This window comes from Ambystoma mexicanum, chromosome 14 (assembly GCF_040938575.1).
Source record: "Ambystoma mexicanum isolate Mex_15411 chromosome 14, UKY_AmexF1_1, whole genome shotgun sequence".
NCBI classification, from domain to species: domain Eukaryota; kingdom Metazoa; phylum Chordata; class Amphibia; order Caudata; family Ambystomatidae; genus Ambystoma; species Ambystoma mexicanum.
In genome coordinates, this window is record NC_090940.1 from 431208017 (window position 1) to 431231721 (window position 23705).

Below are 23705 nucleotides of genomic sequence, written 5' to 3' on the forward strand. Positions count from 1 at the left end.
TTACCGCCGAAGTCGGGGGCAGGTTCACACCAGGTTGGGATGCAGCGCTAATTCCGCTGCATGACCCGCTGGTAACGCTGGTTCCGCTCTGCGGTAATTGTGCCGGATTACCGCCAGACTTGTGATGAGGCCCATTATTTTCTATTGCTCCTCTATTTTTAGTAGATGCTCCAATTGTATCCCGCTTCAACAAACTACACCCCTAACCTCGGATTTGCCAGAGCGTGAGAATTATTTGGGAATAGGAGAATTTCTCAAATGTGTACCTCCACTTTATTGGAGAAGAGATCATGTATTCTGGTTCAAATCCTACCTTGCTAACTGCCACGAATTTGTCCAAATGGATTCCGCCAGATCACCAACTCTACCCATCACCTGTGGAATCCCGTAAGGATCCATCCTCTCTCCCATGACCTTCAACCTTTACATGGAACTGCTCTGAACTCTCCTGGTTCTCTACAACCTCCAAATCCACCAATACGCTAATTAAATGCAGCTCTCTCTCAAACTCTCCTCAATCGAAGACATCCACAGGCTCAAGACATGCCTCACATTGATCCAATGTCCAGTACTTACCTAAAGCTCAACCACTCCAAGACTGAATTTCTACTGCTGACCAACAACACAGAACACCCTGATATTCAGACCCGGCTCACTGATATGAACCTCAAGGGCTTCACACTGTAGCTGGCCACCTGTGCCAAGTCACTTGGGTTTGTCATGGCCATACAACTTTCCTTCAAGCAACACTTAGCAAGAAAGACACTAATGGCTAAGTAACAACATTGTCTCCTGTGGAAAATCAAGCCCTTCATCCTAGAAAACAACTTCAGATCTTCTGCACAAACCTTGCTCCTCTCCCACCTTGATGGTGGCAATGACCTTCTCAAAGGTCTTCCAGTAACTACGCTGGCACACCTGAGATGTGTGCTACATGCCGCGGCATTACTCATCAAAGATCTCTGCACATTCAACCACATTACTCTTACCCTCACTAAACTGCACTGACTCCTGCTTCAAGGTTGTTGCCCTTAAGTCTCCAAGCTGCCTCACTGAGAAACTCAGCATCCCTGGAGACGGTGGTGAATCTAGCGATGTCATCACTCCATCTGCGGGGAAACTCTCCTCTCATATGGCCAGGGAATGGCAGCCCTACCTGATCTTGACCCTGGGAGTGGCTGCTTGAGGGAGGACCATATTGGGGGAGACAACCCTCATGGGAGGGAAGGAGACTAGCTGGTAGGAACATGGTATCTCCCTTCCCACTCAGGGTATAACACCAACCCCTTGAATTCCAAAACCTGTATGACCTATTGTGATATTGATCCAGTCCATCCACTGTGCACTGGCAGTAGGGCTCTTTCCTATACTTTTTATAAAATGACTGGGACGAGGAGGAGCACGGGAGCAATACAGAGTGCTGCAGCAACCAAACTAGAGACACGCTCTAGTGGTTGGATCGATCAGATAGCTGCTGGGGGGGGGGGCATCACCATACCAGACACGGGTCAAGAGGCAAGGAATAAGTCAGCTGTAGTGGGGAGCACAAGAGCTCCAACCGGTGCAGTCACGAAAAGCTTCAAAGTTCAGGCTATGCTGCACAGAGGTCTGCCGCAGGAGATGCTGTGGAGAGGAAGCCACGGGAGAGCGGGTACCGGTGAGCGGACAAGACGCCAACAGAAGGAGGAGGTGCCCCGCTGGAGAAAACGAAGAATGCAGATAACACCGAAGCCACCACAAGAGACTGGTTCGCCCTGTGAGGGGAATTGGGACACCAGCACGCTTTGCAGCGTATACCGCATACCGAGTAAAGACAGTGACATTCACAGAGCGAACCTGAGCAAAGGAGCTGGGACGCCAAGTACATGGTGGAGTGAATCCAATGAAAGGGGATTGAAGACCCAGTGTCTGAAAAACGTAGACTGTTACATGTGGAGGATGTCCTGGCAGGAGAGTATAGCAGGCAACCTGTTGCAAGTCTGGGACCTGCACTCAATAATAAAGTGAACATTGTGAAAGACCTGGCAGGAGAGCATAGCAGGCATCCTGTTGCGAGTCTGGGACCGCACCCAATCAGAACGTGAACATTGTGAAAGCCCTGGCACGAGAGCATACCAGGCAATGTGATTGCAAGTCTGGGACCTGCACCCAATTGTGATGAAACTGAGAAAGTGAAGAAGGGGAAAGACAACCTCTTAGGTGTGTGAAGTCTACAGGAAGTGAAGCATGCCCCCTGGACTGGAAAGTTACATACATTTTGAAAGGCCAAGGAGAGGAAGAGAACTCCTTGACTGTGTGAAATCCAGGGGAAGGGAGACATACCATCAAGATTGGAAAACTGCATATTCTAAGGAGAGATCTGTGATTGTGCACTGTAAAGAGGCTGAGAAACTCAGGGGAAGGGAGCCCCCCTCCTTCCTGAGGAGTGTGAAATTGTGATTATTTGTTTATTTTTCCACCTCTTGAAACTTTGTGTTTGAACTTTGGAAAAAGCTAAAGATGGCCAGTTGAAAGACTATATCCCTTTACACTTTATTTTGAGTTTAGTATGTAAGGGTCATGTTAGGATGTTGGACACAGGATGGAGAACCCTTTACTTTTGGACATGCTGACATTGACATTCTTTAGTTTTGTTGAGTCAGGGAAACCCCTCGTAGCAATAGGGTGAGATAGGTCTTTATCCAACCCTCTCTTTTCTTTAATAAAAGTCTATAGCAACCAGCACAATGCCCCTGTGTGCAAGTCTTGCTCCTTATTCCTTATCATCTTAGTAAAGAGGGGAGAACGAAGGAGGGACCTTTCTCCTTTATCGGGCAAGGTCTGCTCTATAGAGGAAATTCCAGTTCAGAGAACATGCCTAGGTCTCAGATTGTGGTCCCCAAAAGTCATAAAAGAATGGTCTTAGAGATCGCCATTCCAATCTAACAGGTGGCCATTTGGGAATGGACAAAATTCAAGGGCAGGTGATCAACAGATTGGATTAGCCCGGCGTTTAGGCCACCATCAAAAATGTTGTCCATACTTGTGCCTTGCGTCAGAAGACCAGTACTCATTTACCCTTTCATCCTCACTCCAACCTTCATCCATTATTGATATACCCTTCTCCCGTATTGACATGGACATAGTGGGACCTCTTGAAACTACAAAGTTAGAGATTCGTACATCTTGGTAATTTTACATTACGCCACCCAATATCCTGAGGCATTCCCTCTAGGAGGCAACACCTGCAAGCAGATCCTAAAACATTTGATACCTTTTTTTCTCTAGAATTGGTTTCCTTAAAGAGATCCTCACAAGTCAAGGGAGCACCTTAATGACTAAGTTAATGACAGAGGTTAAACAAGCCATACAAATTAAAATATTTCGAACCTCCATATACAATCCACAGACTGATGGATTAGTCAAGCATTTTAACAAACCCCTGAAGAGTGTTCTTAGGAAACTGGTCAAAGCAGACGGGAGGAATTGGGACGTTATGATACCATGGGCCCTTTTTGGCATCCGAAAGACCCCAAATCCTCCCTAGCCTTCTCACCTTTTGAACTTTTATACGGAAGGGAGCCCCAGGATGTACTAGATATGTTAAGGGAGACGTGGGTGGAAAGAGAAGAAGGTTTATTACCCCTGTCTCAGACTGCCCAATGTCTGAAAGAACACATGGCAACTGTAAGATCTATAGTTCACTCCCAGTTGGCCAAAGCTCAAGAACAACAAAAATCTCTTCATGATAACACCACCACTCTTAGAACGTTTTCTATGGGATAGAAAGTTCTAGTATTGTTTCCAACTTATGAAAACAAGATGCAGTCCAGATGGAATGGGCCCTACAAGGTTCTACAGCAAACAGGTCCTTGTAACTACCGGGTCTCTCAGCCGGATAGACGAGTTAAGACCCAAATATATCACATTAACCTGTTAAAAGAATGGAGGGAGGATCTGATAGCATACACAACTGTTGTAATGGCTAGCCTTCTAATGGAAGGACCCAAAGAGAACAACCTAATTCCCCCAAGTCTTCCACTGAATCAAAAACAAGACCTGCTAGAACAATTTCCAGACGTTTGCAGTCATGAGCCTGGAAGAGTGAAAAGGGGTTTTCATTATATTCATACACCCCCAGGGAAAGTTGTTAACCTGAAACCCATTAGAATTCCTGACACCAGAAGGCAGATAGTCGTACAGGAGGTGGAGATGATGTTAGCCTCGGATATTATAGAGCCATCCCAAAGTCCTTGGTCCTCTCCAATAGTCCAATACTACGGGGGATCCGCTCACTTCTCTGCCTGCATCACAGTGTTGATGTCGTAGAGAGATAGGGATCTGTGCAGATTCTACCCCTCTTTTGCAGTTGTAAAAAAGCAGGAGGAGTCCTTAGGGATCCACAGTAATGGTGACTGCTATGTTTTTATCACAGAGTCCCCTATTATCAATCTTTGCCCAACACACAAGTGTACACGGGCAGAGATATCAGTATTAGGCGTTGCTTAATGTGCATCTCCTCATTTTGTATATATTGTAAATACCATAGCATGTGATGTATTATTTATTACCTGTACATTGTTTGGGTTTGAATTAGTGTTTACTTTTCTATGTCTTGTGTATCTGGATACTACAGCAGGCTTAGAATATTTATCTGGTTGCTGCGGTTCTGGCCCTGACCTCTGGGTTCCAACCTTGGCTATAAAGGTTTTGCCCACAGCCTGAGAAGGCAGTTGCTGGAGTTGATGAGGAGGAGGACCTCATACATTGTAACCTAATACAGCTTGGAAAGGACTTACTTTGTCTATTCATTCCTGTGGTGGGATCCTACAGATGTTGGTTACAGGCTGCTGAACCCCTGGAGGCCCTCCTGCCTACTGCTCCTGGTTAGTGATCCTGAGTTGCTGCCTCAGTAGTCGGATGGACCGGTGACCCTGTGCGGTGTGGAGAGCATCTTACAGTCTCTGTTGCTGTTTTGAAAACTTGAGACTAAGTGTCTGCTCTGCTCCATTGTCTCCCATATGCGTAGCTCTGCGGTACCCAGCTGCTTAAAGGGAACTGCATAGGCGGCAAGCCGTCCCAGCATTACTCAACTGTGGAATTGTGTGGAATTGCCTGCAGCAAAGCTGCATCTCTTCTGTCAGTGTTGCAGGACCATCCGGAGTGCCTGCGGAAAGGACTTGCTCACCATTCACTGTGCAGTGCTGATGTGTGAGGAAAGGACCTGCAATGTGCTTACGTCATGCGCGTTAATCAGGGAGCTAGATTTGGACATTCTTATCGCGTCGGGCAAATGGGGATTACATGTGCCTGACGCGCACCTCTTCCTCGTCGTGGTACTTTGTTCTGGATTTAGGATTTGGTGCAGTACCAACTTTTGGTATTGGCATTTTGCCTTATTTATTAACATTGATGCTTACCTTTCACCATACTATGAGCCTATGAAACCCAGCATTTGACTATCCCTTCCTTACTTGAATCTCCCCCTCCCCAAAAAAGACAAATTGTAATTTACCACCACAGTTCTTTCTGACTCCTGGTGAGGCAGCAGTCAAATGGAGCACTTGGAAAGAGAACTTCCAAGACTATGGGCCTCTTTCTAAGCGTGCCGGTCCGTAAACAACGGTACCAGTAAGCTTACCGGCATTGTTGTTTCCGGACTGGCACACTGCAGCTCTGCGGGCAGGTGCTCTACCGCCCGGCAGGTCAGACATGCAGAGTTTTCACAGGTGCACCAGCACCGTTAGCAACGGTGCTGGTGCTCCTGTGTCCCCATTCCCATAGAGTCCTGTGGGTGACTATCGAAATTACCGGCGTCTGACTTCCCGGCCGCCGGACTGGGAATAGCCCGGTGGCACCAGGAAGTTAGGCGCCAGTAATTTTTTACGGGTCCGGCAGCAACCCGCCTTTAGCACTGGCAGGGTTACTGGCAGACCGTAGGTCTTGGCAATTCATGGGTCAAGTTTTAGTGTAGAGCGTCGCAGAGCTCCAATTATGCATTGCCTAGGATTCGAGGGCAAGTGCATATTTAAGGGTATGCTGGACTAACCAGCCACAGCGTCGGTAGGAGGGGAAGGTGAGGATGCACTAGTAAGTCATGCTACACAAAATGGCTATCCACTTTGAAAAGAAGATTAGTTCTTTTTTGCAGCAATATTATTTCAGCGTAAGAGATCAAAATACAGATGAATCAATAGAGGATTTTGTGACTGCCCTCGGGGAACTGGCTAATAAATGTAACTTTGGGACTACTTATAAAGAGAGAATTAGAGATCAATTTATGTTAAAGGTAAGAGAAAACAAAATAAGAGAAGAAATTTGGGTCAAAGGGACACGTGCTATCCTGTGTGAAGGAATTGGAAAAACCGGAACAGTCACTGCAATTGATGCCCAAAAGCAAAAAAGCAAGCATATTCTGCTTAAAAGAAAAGTGTCAATTTAGTCAAGCCCATGCAGAGACATGCCATGCATGGCAAGGGCAATTCTCGCCCATTCAAATGTTCCCCTACTGCGAATGTCAAGAAATGTTTTCATTGTGGGAGTTCCTCCCACTTAGCTTACAATGTTGGTTGTCTAGGTCATGGTACAGCATGCAATAAATGTGGGAACAGGGGTCATTTTTCTAGATGTTGTCAATATATGGCTCAGAGATGGTTCAGAGAAAGTAATATTACCCAAATTGTTCCAACACAATTGTTCAAATTACCTAATTGACTGAAAGTCAAGGGTCCTAATTGACCTTTGCACAATTGACCGCAATATATATATATATGTGGGGGTTGCGGGGGGTTTCCCCCGCATATGTGTAACAATTGACCTTCACAATTCGGTCAATTGTGCAAAGGTCAATTGTAATTCGTACAATTGTAGTTCGAACAATTTGTATACAACCAAATTAATGACATGGGGGAGTGTGATGTTGTGGAAGAATCGGTTGCAAAGGATGAACGTTTTGGCAATTGTTGGTCTGTAAGCGAGGATGAGCCTGCAATAGGCGTCGTCAAGAAACATCATGGAGTGATTTTGGTGAATGGCATTGGTGTGTGTGTGTTAATTGTCTCGAGTTCTGATTGCATGATTGTAAACAGAATTGTGGCAGAACAAATTTAGCAACATCAGTCTGATGCCTCTCAACCTGATAGCAAGTGCCTGTGGAGGTGTACAAATAGGAATAATTGGTTGTTTTATGGCCATATTAGAGTGGCGGAATAGACGAAAGAAAGCTACGGTGTATGTGTCAGAAAAAGCGCATGCTTATTAGGATGGTATCAACAATCTGATATGGATATAGTTATTGATCCAAGCCAGAAGATAGTTGGTGTGAAGTGTTCAGTGAAACATTGGGTTGTTTGAGATGATATGTACATGTACAGAAGATAACATTGAAGAAGGGAACGACTCCTGTGGTGTCGAAGCGCAGGTTTGTGCTGCTAGCATTGCGTGAGGCGGTATCAGGGGAAATTGAAAGATTGGTGACAGAAGATATCAGAGAACCTGTAGTGGCCTCAGAATGGTGCTCTCCTCTGGTGATTATGAGAAAAGGGAGTGGAGCAGTCAATTTGTGTGTGGACCTCAGGGCACTAAATAAATGTGTTAAGTAGACAGGTTCCATTGTCAAACACTGGTGAGTTGTTGAGTGTCATAGCATCAGCCAAAATTTGTATTACACTGGAGCTTGCCTTGGCATATGATCAGGTGGTTTTGCATCCTGAATCCTGAGATCTCACAACGTTTGTCACACATGACGGGATATTCAGGTTCAAGAGAATGCCCTTCGGCTTGATTTCAGCTGCAGCTTTCTTTCAGTGTGTAATGAATGCCATTCTGGGAGAAATTAAAGGACATTTGGGATAGTAAAGACAAAAGGGCAGCTCAGGTCAGACTACTGGTTGTCTAGTTTAGACTGTGAAGTTGAGGAGCTGGTGAAGAACTGCAGTGAGTGTCTGTCCTCGGATAAGGTGCGTAAAACTCATGTTCAGACTCTTAAACTGTTAGACTTTCCGGAATTGCCATGGGATTTTGTAACATTGGACATTTTAGGACCAGTGTCTAGGAGAGGGGTGAAGAAATACATTTTTGTGTTGGTACATCTATACTCTAAATTGGTCGAGATTAGGACGGTTTTGAGGGGGGTAGTTGAATTTTTAATTGAGGTATTTCAACGTGAAGGGTTTCCTACTAAGATGTTGATGAGTGATGATGTTCAGTTGCCTTAAAAAATTATGAGAGTGTTTGTGAAATATTCGGGTAGAACAGCACAAAATGTCTCTGTTCAATCCTTTCACCAATGGAGTAGTGGAGAGATTTAACAGGACTCTTATACAGAGCATTAAGATGGCTGTGTGAGAGGGTAGAGATTGAAAGGAATGTATAAGAAAGACTGTGCCACAACATGGTTAGTTCCCTTTGAAGTATTGAGGAGAAAGAAGCAGGCACTCATGTCTGCCCTCACTGGCTTGGAAGAATGAAATTTGTAGCATGGGATGAGGAAGCACTTAGAAAACGGGTGATGGTCAGGAATGAGAAGATGAAAGAGAGATATGATAGTGAAAAGAAAGCACGACTCACCAGAGTTGATGAATTGATAGGGTGTGGGTCCGTAGGCTGTGTGGAGTTTTGAAGGGAGAAGGATGCTGAGGGATGCTGTGCACTTGGAAGATGGCAGAACTTGGAATAAGAGCATGGTGGCAGAGGACCAGTCCGCAACATATTGCTGGTTGGTGGTAGAGCGTAAATGTTCATGTTTGTGATTCTCTGTGAATCAATGTATGCCATTGAGTGCTGGGTGTTGCTCAATGTGCACTGTTTCATTGTATATGTTTTGTATATTTTGGAAGGGAGTTTTGTTAGGTATTGCTTACTATGCATCTCTTGGTTTTGTATATATTGTAAATACCATAGCATGAGATGGATTATACCTGTACATTGTTTGGGTTTAAATTAGTTTTTACTTTTCTATGTCTTGTATATCTGATTACTACAGCAGCCCTAGAATGTCTAACTGGTTGCTGCTGTTATGGCTCTGAGCTCTGGGTTCCAACCAGGCCTATAAAGGTTTTGCCCACAGCCTGGGAATGCAGTTGCTGGAGTTGATGAGGAGGAGGGCCTTCCCAGATGACCTTCATGGGCCAAATCCTCCAGGCGACCCCAGGGGCGTCAACCTGCCCCCCTTCATTACTCCCCAAGGTCCTTCAGCCTTTTTTCATCCCATACGGTGTGTAACGGTTTATTGAGAAACCACCCTCAACATGGGGAGTTCCTTCCCTCCCCACTCACCTGGTTATGCACAAACTGTTCTCAGACACATATCTTGCCCCTTGGATGCCTCTGCCCTGAGCTAACTATGAGCCAAGATCCAGGCCGGTGTATGGGATATATATTGGCATTTATTTAAATTAAAAGTAATAGTAATTAGCCCAAATATTTCAAAACACCTCTTTATCCATGGCACAACTCAATCAACTTCTCTCAGCATAAACAGATCACAAAAGTGAGTTAAAAAGAACACAATCACAATTCTAAAACTTTCTGCAAATTTCACTTCTCAAAATAATTACACTTATCAATAACAAAGACACCTATGTAATGAGCGATTTTCATTTTCCTGCATGCTTAAAAGGATAGCAGTAGGATTTCAAGATTGGTAATGATGATTTCAACCACACTTTTGGTTTGAAATAAACACAGGGGATTTCTCGGTTTGTTTTTCAGACCCCTCTTCGCTTTGGTCTATACTGGGAAGTCGGACAGAAAAATTGGAATGTTTTGGGGAGTTTTTGATTTCAGACCCCCCCCTTACTGAAAGGCCTGTGTTGGGGTCAGCTGGACAAGGATTACCCAGTTAATTTATAGGCTAAAGTTTTCAGCACATACTGGGAAGTGAGCTTTGTTAATTTCGCATTTGAACAAAATTCACCCATAGTATTTTGCCAAATGGGGAATTAATTAAATTAATATTGTTGGTTACATAGGCTAATGATGTACATGGTTTTTGCCCCACCCACCCCCATGCCCACTATACGGGGAGAGAACTCAAGGCAAGCAGACCCCCCCTCCCCCAACCTTTTGTTTTCCCAAGGCGCAGTTCTACTTACTTAGAAAGCCACTGTTTACGCTTCAGGAAAGCCAGCTGCATCTCGGACACTCTGGATAGATAGGGAAGGGATCTGGTCACTACACTCTCAAAGATGGCCTCCCGCTCTCCACCATAGGACCCAGTCAGCTTGAGGCCCTCCAAGGCGGTTTATAGTGAAAAGACCGAAAATAAATATCGAAAAAAGGTCGAACCAAAAAATCTCGAAAAAAAAAAATCATTTTTTTTCAATACATTTTTTTTTTTAATTGAGGGGGCTCCCCGCCAAACCGCCCTTTTTTCATTTTTTTTTATTTTACCCCTTTTTTTTACTTACCTGACCCCAAAAATACATATAAATAAATAAATAAAAAATGCGAATGTTTTTTTTTTCTGAGATTTTTTTGTTGATATTTTTGTCATTCAATATTTTTTTTTCGGCCTTTTGACTGACCACCCTCCAAGGGATAGACCGCTCCACCCAGATGCAATCTCATCAATCTCCTCTGGTGTCTCCTTACAGCTGTCAGATGGTAAGTTTCAGCGGCCTTCTTGATGGTCTCTCTTTTCTTTGTCCTTTCTTTGTGTTTCTTTTTTCTGTCTGTCTCTGTCCTAGTGCAGTCCCCCTTATATAGCAGCAATGAGACCACCAATTTTACAATCTTGGGGAAATGCCATATCATATCAAGTACCCTGCCACTAGGTTGGACAGTTACCCTACTCTCTCCTCCCTAACACAGCCTCCAAGTCAGGATTGGTTTAGGGGTCTGGAGCAACAAATGGCAATTTCCATTTTCGTCGCCTCTTTGACCTCCTTTCAACATTTTGGCAAAAACTAGTTATGTATCACAACTTCATAATTTTACTAGCAACTGCCATACTAAACATATTTTCTGATTCCGCTAATCATGGAAAATTAGATAAGCCGACCACCAAAACCGTATGATGTAGCACGGCCATGTGGCACATTTCTGCTGGTTGCATAAAAAATACAACAGTCATACAACAATAATATGTAAGTTATTAAGCATATCCCTAATTTAATTTTCCACCCACTCACCAACTCTCACATTTGGAAAATGTTCAGATCAACCAAACACATCTTTCATAGCCTTTACAGTTCCAAGAGTCGCACGTGGATGAATTTTATATCCCCGAAATCGCCTGGAAATTACATAATAAATGGTAAATAGACGAAATCCATCCACCTTCTGATGACTGAGAAAAAGGCCTAAATGATAATAGTCCTTTTAAATCAAATGTGAATCATCATGTGGGACAAATGGCCCTGACTCCTGCCTTCCGGCCCTTTGTTTTCACTGGGTCAGCCTGTGCCCACAGTTTTTTTTTCAATCTGTTGGAAGTTTGCTCTTTGAAGTGAGTGCCCCCATTTTCACACATATTAGTCATGCTCCTCCAGCCAAGGGTACCTGTTGCTTTCAGAGCGAGCAGGTCTGGAGAACACTGAATTTTGACGCCTTTAGCAGGACATTTTTATTGCGGTTGGACATTAGATGGAAGATGTGACATTCGGGCTGGAAGTGGGAGATGTCCTTGTGAAGTTTTGCCCACAGCCAGCAAAAGAGACTGCCTTGGGCTGACATTTTCCTTGAAGACAAAGTGGTTCTTCAAATGTCACTGGAGTTTTGTAGGTGAAACATAATATACATTGCTTTTGGTTAACCCACAAATCATGTTTTGTTTTCCTGACATTTGTCTGTGAGCAGTGATATTTTTTTCACCTTTAACTTTTTTTTAAACCGTTTTTCTTTGCACTCACATATGCAGGCCGTTTTTGTTTTCAATGTGCAAAAATCCTGTTTCCCATGTGACAGGGATCTTTGATTGCTCCTTCTTTTGTAAATTAAAATGCTGCTTGTCCATTGGTAATGACAGGTAGGCCCCTTTCCACATGGCTCCTTAATTTTGCTTGAAAAACAAAAGGCCAGGCTGTTTTTGTTTCAGTGTTTGACATGCCTGCCATTCATGTGAAAGGGACTTCTGTTTGTGGCCTTTAAATGCCCCCCGCAGGTGGCATATAGCCTCTCCTCCTGTGATAAATCACTGCTAAACCAGCCTTCATGAAGGCCCTTGCAAATCCACGACAACTCAGGAGCCTTGTTGCACACTGCTATCCATTCATCCTTATCCAGAGATGTTACCACACAAGCAATTTGCACTGTGTCCCTCTCCCCATCCTCCTCCTGGCCTTCAGGCGAACTTGAACAGGACTACCAGTCAGCTTGAGCATTCTTTGCTCCTGCAGCGTATTCCACCATAAAATGATACTCTTGCAAGTCAACCACCCATTTAGCAATTAGTTGGGATACTGAACTCAGAACCCTAGTGGTCATAACGTATGTGAGGGGCCTGTGGTTAGTTCTGAGCATATGCAGTATGCCCAACAGCAATGTACAGAATTATTTGCTAGCCCACCACACTGTCAGTGCCTCCTTCTTGGTCACTGCATATCTCTTCTTTGGTTCCCTAAGTGCTGAGGATGCAAATGCTATGGTGCTAAACTCACCTCTTTGCCACTGTGCCAACACCACTCCTCTCCCTGCATCATGGCGTCCACAGTGACTATGGGTTTACATCGCACGTAAAACGTCGCCAAAAATGATACCTGAGCTACATCACATTTAAACACCTCAAACTCATCTTGCACAGTAGTGGCCATTTAAATGGTACACTCTTTTTAAGGAGTTCCCTTACGTGAACAGTTTTTTTCTGCATAACGGCATGAAGTTCACATGGTACTTGGTCATGCTGAGGAATGACCTAAGTTGGTCTTTGGAAGATGCGGCAGTGTCTGCTGCATGACCTTTACCAAGGTATCCCTCTGATACCCCGGCTCTCTATCGTATGCTCATGTATGTCATGTTCTGCCTCTTTATTTGGCAGTTGTACAATTTGACCATTAGAACTTGTCTTGCAGAATTATTAGCATCACTGTGATTTCACTCTGTCCCACCCAAAGATCAGAATGTAATCTTGAAACTAGCTCACGCCGGCACATCTCCAAACAACTTGTGCATGAGGCGTTGAAATACAATGGATACAGAAGCCAATCCGGAAGGCATCCTGCAGAAACTGTATGCACTGAAGGGGGTTACAAATGATGTGACGCTTCATGCAGGTTGATCTGGTGATGTGCCAAATCCAACATGGAGAACTACAAGGACTGGTACATGCTAGCCAACAACTTGATTTTGTTTGTTAAGGGATGCCTATCTACCCACATGTTGGCCTTTAGTTCTCTGTGGTTGACACACATCCTCAAATCCCTATCCTCCTTGCGCGCTAGCATTACAGTATATAACCACTCTGAGGACTCTATCTCTGCTATCATCCCTGCTAGATTTAATTTGCCCAACTCTGCCCTTAAGGCTTCCCTTGCTAAGACGGGCATATTCCAGACTTTTTGCCCTTTTGGCACCTCTTTTAAGATTTATTTTATGAGAAAATCTGTTCAGCTTCCCTAACTTGTCACTAAATAATTGTGGATATGACACATTGAAAGATTCTGGACACATCTCTTTTGATTAATCCACACATAATACTGGTTGCAGCTTTCTTGGATGTATCTGAATCTCGAACGCAGTTTGTTCTCCCCACCGAAATAAGCTTGTCCCATTCAGAGTCATATACAATTTTCTCTTTGGGGTTCAACCTTTGTACTCTAGTTGGGCCCATTCATAGCCAACCAATGTTAAAGGAACCTGTCCATATGCTCTGCGATTTATGTCTGAGGGCAGTAGAGTTGAAATTGGTTTGTTGTAACTGCTCTCGTATAACTGTGTAGTTGTCAAAGTGTATGGAGAGCCAGAATCAACCTACATATCTAACTATACTCCATTTGCTCTCACAGTTTACCATGGGCCAGTTTCCATGGGCCGGTCAAGTGGCACAGCGAGTAGAGCGCTCGCTTTGACATTCGTGCAGATCCTGCTAACACAGGTTCGAATCCCGGCGGGGCCAAACTCAGCCTTTCATCCTTCCGAGGTCGATAAATGAGCACCACACACCGTGGGTAATAATAAGCAGCGCTCAGATACCTGAGAGTTCGTAGCGCTATATAAATGCCAAATTATTATTATTATTATTATCCTTATGGGCTGTCTACCGACACTTTGTTTATTTTGCCTTTCTGCCTTTTATAAGACCATTTGGCATAACCTTGAAAAATGCCCTTGATCGGCACCACGATAACTCAGCATATGTTGCTGGACTATATCACCTATGCCGTGACTATACCGCCTGCAGGGAATCCCTCCCCCCTGGCTCTTTATAGATTTCTCCACGAGATTGATTCCATTCCTGTTTGTTCATTTTGTTCTTATTACATTTTTTGCTGGCATACACCATACTGCCACTTGGTCTAGTTGGCTGCACCAGCTGGACCTCCTTCCACACCATGTGAGTCTTTCATTGTTGGTGATCTCCTGCACGCTTTAGGGTGGTTCCTCTATGGCTCTGCCAATGTCCAATGCTTTTTGAAGCATGGGGCCCTTTTAGATCTGTAGGCATTCTCTTATTTTAGGATTGCAAGTTCTCATCATAATTTGGTCCTTTATGTATTTGTGGATAACGTCCGTTAATTTGCATGAGGCGTTCGAAGTTTTCTGTGCTGTAACATATGTGTCTAGTGTTTCCTGGGCCTTTGGGCATGCAAAAAAGAAATGGTAATGTACCAGTAGCGCATTGGGTGTTTTGCCAAAACGCCCCTCTAGTTTTGCCTCAGTGGTTTCATACAGGCTGATTACTGATTCCTCTCTATCCCCTGCAGGTAGCACCCTCACTTGCTCAGCAGGCAAATGCCTGAACACCCATAAACTGTCTGTCCCAATGCATTTTTAAGGAGCCACTTACCTCTGGTCATTAGTGTATGTTGTACCACCACCAGCCCTTAGATACAATTTAAATGCCTCTATCCATAATTCCCGTAGAATTGGTGGATGCCTGCATTTGCGTTGTTGGTCTGCATGGCAACTATAGTGTATAACCAGATTGTGGCTTGGACAAACGTTTATAGCCGGGCTAGACTTTAGTGTACATGTGTGCTCTTATGTCCTTTTTCCTTCTCCCTTTAATTTGTCCTTTATACCTTTTTGTTTTTTTGCACTTGTTAACCCAATCCACTGGTGACGCTGCAGTCACAATGCTGGAAGAAATAGGGATGAACAACACAGCGCTGCTCTGGAGGAAATATTTATTGTCTGAAAGAACAGAAACAGTATGGATGAAACCATTCAAATATGCACTGTGGGACACCACCTGTGGAGTACCACAAGGATCCTCCCTTTTCCGACTTCTCTTTAACATCTAAATCACACCACTAATCAATAGCTCAGGGGCAATGCATTTGTCTTGGAAACAAGATAACGTGGCAACACAGGTTTGAAACCCGATCCCGTGCTTAGAGACCACTTGCTGGTATTAAGCGCCTTATAAATTAACAATAAATTAATAAAAAATACAAATAAAATAAAAACCTCATCAAAAGACACAGCTCCACTTACTACAACTACGCAAATGACACCCAAATCATCTACAGAATCGGAGATGAACAAGAGGAGAACACAACATTAATAGACTGTGTTAAAGAACTCTACGAATGGATGAACACTTAAAGCCTCAAAGTCCACCCGAGCAAGACAGAAATCATGATTACATCCAAAAACCAAGGAAGCAAACAGTACATTCCATGGCCCACAGAACTGGGAACAGCACATACACCATCCAAAATTGTCAAAAACCTTGGATTCCTAATGGACAACGAGCTAACCCTAGAACAGCAAGTAAACGCGATAATCAAGACATGCTTCTTCCCACTACACACAATAAAGGTAATTCTACCATTCCCCTCCTTCACGTACAAAACACTGGGCATCATCAAGTCCAGGATAGACTATACCTCGGAATGCCAGATTATTTACTTAAGAAACTACAGCGTATACAGAACGCAGCTGCCAGACTTCTCCTCAAAGCCTCACGAACGGACCACGTCACAATAGCGCTAAAGATGCTGCATTGGCTGCCAGTCAAAAAACAAATTACCTTCAAAACAATGTGCATAACACACAGAGCAATCCACGGCCTAGGAGCAGAATTTATATAAAAGAAAATCACCATTTACCAGCCGACCAGAACTCTGAGGTCCAGCGACAACATCTGCGTACAACCTAAACCGTACAGAGGAAAAAACTTGGTGGATCAGCCTTCTTTTGCCTAGCCGTTAAACTTTGGAACTCCTGCCCCAGAGAAATACGAGCCATGAAGGAAAAACTAAAATGCAGAACACTTCTAAAAACCTGGCTCTTCAACTCAGAATGGGACGGAAACAAATGAGAAACACCCACGCTGCATTGAATTAACACACAAGTGGAAAAACGGGACTAGGCCGGACCACAGAGAAGTGCAGGACAGTAGAGAGGCGTCTGACTGGGAGGGTCCTACCGGAAAAAGAGGAGAGAGAAGGGACCGACCTAATTGAACCACAGATGGAGGGCATTAGAATTAAAGGGGCGAGAGAGGCGTCCCACACCCGGTACTGATGGACCACAGTGCACAGGGAACTCAAGGGCACAGGGAATAGGTACCCCCCCGGAGAGCTCTGCCGAGGTGGTTGCAGCACACTATTGTGTGCTGGTGGTAAAGTGATGTGGACAGTAAACAACCCCACTAAAAATCTCAACCTTCTGCATACACCTCTAAACAAGGCACCACTCCATTTGCTGCTCTGCCACTTTCTGTCTTCCGTTGCCACTCGTCACCCTTACATTGGCTCCTCTGTCGCTTCCTTCCTCCTCCATACTGCTGTTCCGGCGTGTGGGTGTTGATTTACCCGTGCTTAATTTGTGCATCAGCATGCCTGGGTTCGCAGGCAGTGGCGGGCTCCAGATTCCATCCTCGTCATCAGTAAAGCAGCAAGAGCCACAATGAATAAGTGAGGAGTTAATTCATTGGTACCCAACAGTCACCACAGCCAGGCGCCAATTTACCAAGTGACCTCACAGGGTTCCCAGATCAGAATAGCAACCATGATGAACAAACAATGGAGTTATACTTTTGGCCAGAGAGCTGTGCATTAAACACTGAGTGGAAGCATAACAGTGACTATGTCCGAGGGGAGGGGATGAGGGGGGGATTGATGTAGCACTTCCCCAGTTGACAATTTCCAGGCTATAGGAGCCGGCATGCCTCTGAAATTCCAGAGAGCACGAAGATTAGCCAAAGGGGGAAGGCCTCAGCATTTCCCCGGGTTCCCTGCACTGACAGTATGGTGCCCATCACGGGAATGCTACGCTGCAAGCTGTGCATGGTGATGCGAGGAAGCACTGCGCTGAAAGCCATAGCACATGGCTCTCAGAGCAGGGCCTCCATGATGAGAGGGATCGCTGCGCTGAGAGCCATGCGGCCATGATTGTCAGCGTGGTACTCCCTCTTCACTGGAGCACGTCAGTGTGACCCTCCACCTGGCCCAGCTCACAGAGGTTGCCCGCCCAGTCATGAAAAATGACCCACCCTTTTACCCCACTCCTTAACTTCTTTGGGAGGGGGGGAGTGGTTGAAGGCCCTCCTCCCAGCACCGCTCTCATCCTGCCCAGGCCACACCTCACAGATGTAGCCCGGGCATGTGAAATGAACCACCCCTTCCCTCCACTACTTATCATGCGAGGGGGCGGGTAGCCACCCCTACCCCCTGTTGGCTGGGGCTGGCCACACCTGGGAGACACAGCCCGGTTGCTAATTAATTATTATTATTATCATTTATAATGCACTTAATACCAACGAGTGGTTTCTAAGCATGTGATCAGGATTCAAGCCTGTGTTGTGCTGTGTTGTCTTCCTTCCAAGACAAACGCACGGCCCTAGCCTTCCTTCCCAATCCATGCCTCTTCCTCATTATAATAGTTTTAGACATGGTTACTGGGAACTAGCCTGTTCCCGGCAAACAGCCCCCCCTCCCCCCCCCCAGGCAGATTTACTTTTTTTTAAAAAATGTAGGGCCTCACTGCAAGAACGGCAGTGCGTGAAATAAACAGTGGTAATACCGCAATGTTGTACTATAACTTTGGTGCTGAGGTGGAGGTTTATAAACCTCCATTAAAATGCTGGAGGTAATTGTGCTGCCTTACCACCAAAAATCTGCAAAATTGACAGAATTACCATCAGCGGAATTACCGCCAGTGGTAATTCTGCTGAAATTTCAATGGAGTCCTATGCCCTCCATAAATAGGGACTAACACCGTCATTCTGCCACTTGTAATCCGGCACTAATTCCAGCAGAACAAGTTGTCATGCACGCACATCACTGCCGCTTGCCGCACTTACCTGCTTGGCAGCTCTATCCTCATTGGCGCCTGCAGCGGGGATCTCCAGCTGGTATCAGCCGTCCCGAGGGGTGGCACAGGTTCAGTCCCAGCCCCATGGCCATCTCTGGCGGTCCCAGCGTCTCCACCATGGCCGCCTAAGTGAGCATGCAAAGGGAGTCAGTGCCTGCTTGGCACGCGTGCGCACTGCCTGGGAAGCCTTTCGTTGCCATGACAGCAGCGGCTGACTCTGTTGCCGCGCTTCCTGTTTCTTGGCCCTTGCTTGCTGGTTGGCAGTCGCTTCTTAATTGCGCTCTGTTCCAGACCTAGTTCTGTACCAGCAATTCACCAGCCTTTTGGTCGCCTTGACCTGTTACCTTCTTCTGCCATCCCTCTTCTTCCCCTCTGCCTTGCTCTCTCTCTGCCCTAGGCCATGCCCTCTTGGTCCCTAGAATTGTCTGGAACCTCTTCAGTCTGTTATACCATCTGGCTCACCCGGTGTGTGCTTACACTGCCCTGCACCACGTTAATCCGGGGGAGTGTACCGTGGCGTAGGAAGATGCTGCCAGGCACTTTTTTCTGTTCCATACTCAGAGACCTGGGGCTGACTCTTGCGTTACACTATCCTCGGGACTGAAGCACTGGAGGACCCAGCCTCGGGAAAAGGATCTTCCCACCAGGAGACACAACGAAGGAGAGACCAGGCATTTGACAGATTAAACGCCTAACTTCACCCGAACGCAAGTCAGCCATGCAAGAATTGTGCAATGAACTGCAGGCTGTCAGACTGGAAGCCACCGCGTTGCAACAGGAAAATGCAGCCCTACCTGGGACCCTTCCTCATGATTCTGCATCAGCCTTGGCGGAGTCTGCTGTGGCACAAACTTTGACCCTGCAATATGATAGCGATCCAAGAAAATTAGCAGAGTTCTGTAATTACTGCAAGATCCAATTCAGGTTTCGTCCACAACATTTTCAACATGACAAAGCAAGGATCGGGTTTATCTTAAGCAACCTTACGGGTAGTGCCTTGGCATGCGCAGCTCCTTACGTCTGCTAATAGTCCTGTATTAGAGGAATTCGGCGAGTTTGAGAAAGCCTTTTTGGTGGTTTTCCAATCCCCAAAATTGGCTGTAACTGTCCAGAACCAGCTCCTCGACTTGGAGCAAGAACATTTAGACCTCATCACTTATCAGAAGAATGGCCAGAAGTAACACAACAGACTATGTTCCTGAGGGGGCTTCGTGAGGAATACAAAGATGAACTTGTCCATACCCCCGAGCTGGATTCCTTTCAGGGTTTGATTGATCATGTGATCCGCATAGATCACCACTTGATGGAATGTCCTGGGGAACGGCGACAAACCAGAGACGGTGCTTCCAGACCAGCGTCTGTTTACCGGTCCCGGTTACTCCAGTGTGGGATGCACCCAATTAACCCATGCAATTGGATGCTCTACGAGGGTCATTATTGGAGTCAGAGCATAGGTGCCATCATCAGCTTAGGCTATGCCTCTACTGTGAAGGGAGTGGTCATTTTTTGGGGCTCTGTCCTCTACGACCCCCGAAGTCAGCGGGAAACTAAAGGGCTTGTTGCATAGAAGGGAGGTAGCAACAAGCCCAGTTTCCGTTACTGAAACCTTCTGTGAAAATCCAGTTTTGCTGATGTCACTGCTACGATTGCTCACTGTGAAGGTGTGTTTGCGGTGGAATAATAACCAGTCCTCTGTCTGCACCAAAGCATTATTGGATTGTGGGGCATCAGGAGAATTATATTGACACGTCCTTTGCGCAACGAACCGGAATTCCAGTGGCCTTCAAACCTGTGGCTTGTCTAATTGAAGTAAATGACGGATCTCTGTTGGCTTCAGGACCAGTACACCAGCACACGTTACCTTTGATCCTGTCCATTGCTGGTCACGAGGAGGAACCAGCATTTAATGCCATACAAGCGCCATTGTATCCCATTATTCTGGGCCTACCCTGGCTGGTCAATCATAATCCCCATGTTGATTGGAGGAAGAAGAGTCTCAGTTTCCTTTCTGGTGGTCAGTCACTGGTGCCGTTGTTGGAAGTCTGATCTGACATTCCTGATACTCTGCCTTCCTCCACACTGGGATGCACTCTGTCTGGGATACCAGAAGAGTACAATGGCTTTGCTCATGTTTTTGCTGAACCTGATGACATCTCTCTCTTCCACCCCACCAGGTGCAGGACTGTAGCATTGACCTGTTGCCTGATAAACCTATTCCACATTATCGGCTGTATTCTTTAACTGTCCCGGAAAAAGAGGTACTACGTTGTTGCCTAGATGACTGTCTACAGAAGGGGTTTATTGTTCCACCTATATCTCCGGCTGGAGCTCCCCTGTCCTTTGTACCTAAGAAGGAAGGTACTCTGCGTCCCTGTGTGGATTATCGCCTTCTTAAGGAAATCACACTGAAAAACTGATACCCTCTCCCCCTGATCTGGGACATTATGGAATCTCTACATTCTTCTACTGTGTTCACCATGTTGGACCTGCGCGGGGCTTACCATCTGCTGCGGATACGGCAGGGTGACAAATGGAAAATAGTCTTTAAACACCCATGGGACAATTTAAATATTGTGTTATGCCGTTCGGACTTTGTAATGTCCCATATATTTTTCAGCGATTCATGGACTCCATCTTTCCTGATCTTCTTGGTATTTCAGTTTGGATCTACCTGGATGATATCCTGATCTTTTGTGCTCAATGTATCGGAAGTATTTGCCTGATTGGTGGATAACCAACTCTACGCCAAAGCGGAAAAATTTGTTTTTCACCAGAACCGTATTGAGTTCCTATGGTACGTGATCAACTTGGTTGGGGTGCATATGGATTTCAGAAAGGTGCAAACTGTCCTGGATTGGCCTCAACCAAGGCAGCTCAGAGATGTTTGAGGTTTGCAAATTTCTACTGTTCTTTTATACCCGGTCTTTCCTCTCTGTCTGCTGATATCACCCACCTTCTTTCATCCAAGACGATGTATGTGTGGGACGAAAAAGCCGAATCCGCCTTCTCAGCCTTGAAGAAATCCTTTGTTGAGGCACCCATCCTGCAGTATCCAAATGAAGTACATCCCTTTATCATTAAAACTGATGCTTTCAGCCGAGCGGTTGCAGCTTTACTACTACAATGAAATCCTGATACCAACATGCAGCACCCCATTTCTTTCCATTCCAGGAAACTCACTTTGAGCTAAATCAAGTGCTCTGTAATTAAGAAATTGATGGCATTTAAAGAGGCCTTCATTGAATGGAGGCACCACCTGTTAGGAAGTCGTCATAAGGTTGAGGTGCAAACTGACCATCGGAACCTCCAATTCCTTAAAATTAAATTGAGAAAACAAAAAGGCCATAACTGGCTTGATGGCTATTGGTCCAGACGGTGGTTTTGTCATCTCCTATATTCCTGAACCACACAACTTGAAGACTGACGCCCTGTTGTGACTATATGACCATGACTTGCTGTCCAAAGAACACACCACAACGATCTTACCAGCTAAGCACTTGCTGAATGTTGTTGTCCCGTACATACAACAGGTCTGCGAGGCCACAGCACTGGACCCTGCGGCTGTCTCCCTCTCCCAGGATCCTTCTGTACGTGCCATTGACTGGCTTTTGTTCTATACCAGACGCTTGTATTTCTCGTCCCTCAACCTGCGATGAGCTATTTTTTCCTGTTCCATGAAGGGAAGGATCTTCTGAGACCCCTGAATCTTGTGAACCTAATTCCCTGCAGCTGAGCAAGAAAGGAGGATCGCAGATTTCTAGTTAGTTGGTACGGTAGACCCAAAACTTTAAGATATTCTGGGGCCTTGCCGTAAAGAGAGTGATGCACTAAGGTGCCAATTTTGAACTGAATTCACTCCTTTACTGGGAGCCAGTGACGATGAAAGTGGATATATGCAATCTTCTGGGGATGTTTAGGGCCACGCAAACCGCGTTGTTCTAAATGGTTTGGCAGGCCTGGATTTTGGATTTCGAGGTACCACATGACAAGGTGTTGCAGTAATCCAACCTTGATAAAATAGTGGTCCGAGCTATGATCACTGAATTTGTTTCATTAAGATAGGGGCGGATGGTCCGGAGAATCCTAAAATGATAGTTACAGGTCCGGCGAAGATGTTGCACCTGGCCATCTGAATTCAGAGAGGCCTCCAATGGGTTTTGACTTTACGGGTCATGATTTTTTACCTTGTAACAAGAAGTTATTATATGAGGGGTGAAGTTTGGATCGAGCCTGTGGGGATCTGAATATTAGGAGCTCGGTTTTGTTGCCATTAAGACATAACCAGTTCTTGGACATACATCCCTCGATCGAATTATAGATGTTGTTCAGTATCAAGGAGTCCTGTGAGTGGTCCCCACACAGCTTGATGACCAGCTGTGTATCATCAGCATAGTTGGTAAAGAAATACTCCCAGGTCTTCCAAAAGTGAACAGAAGGCGAGCACATAAAGATTGAAAAGCAGCTGTGAAATGGAGGCTCCCTGGGGCACATGTAATAATACAGGGCGCCTGGCTAGGTCCTGATATGCCCAGGAGGGTGAAGGTATATTCAAACATAAAATCAGGATGGGAGACCCACACTTTTGAGATTCAGGATAATTTTTGTTTAATCTCTGAATTTTGGTGATTATACATATAATATTTCAATTGTTGGCATAATAACAGACAGACTGACAGTTGCACATTTGATATGTAGGTGTACCACTAGGTACCACCCTCAAGAGTGAGGAGGGTGCAAGCCTTCTGATGGTGCAAGATCTCTTGGATACACAGTTAACAAGGGTTTACAACACAAGAGTGAATGCAGCCCAGGACCTCAGTTGGTCCATGGGTATTGTCATAGGGAAAAAAACACAACAGGTGTGTACAAGTATGCAAGGCGTGGAGTTGTGTCACAGATCGACACTGTAGTGTTTCGGCCACAGGGTACAAAGACTGGACGTAGGTGACTGGGATGGCCTTCTTCAGGATGGGGGTGAAGGGATGAAAAACTGTCCGTGGGGTATTGTGAACCGACAAGCGGTGCAGCGGTAAGGGCTTCTGAGAATCTTCAACCATGCGGGAAGTCAGGTGAAGGCGGTGGCCCAGTGGCCACTGTTGCTGATGGAATTAATCCAAAGAACCGTATCTGGAACCGGGGGGTCTATGGTGTCCTGTCATGGTGTTGACATTTGTTTCATCCTGTAAAACAATGAATGAATAGCTACCTGTAGGAGACCTGAGTATGGGGGAGGGGTAACACCTTACGGCACACATGTGCCAGAGTTCTATATAGCCCAAGAGGGTGTGGTGGCCACCAGGAAGGAG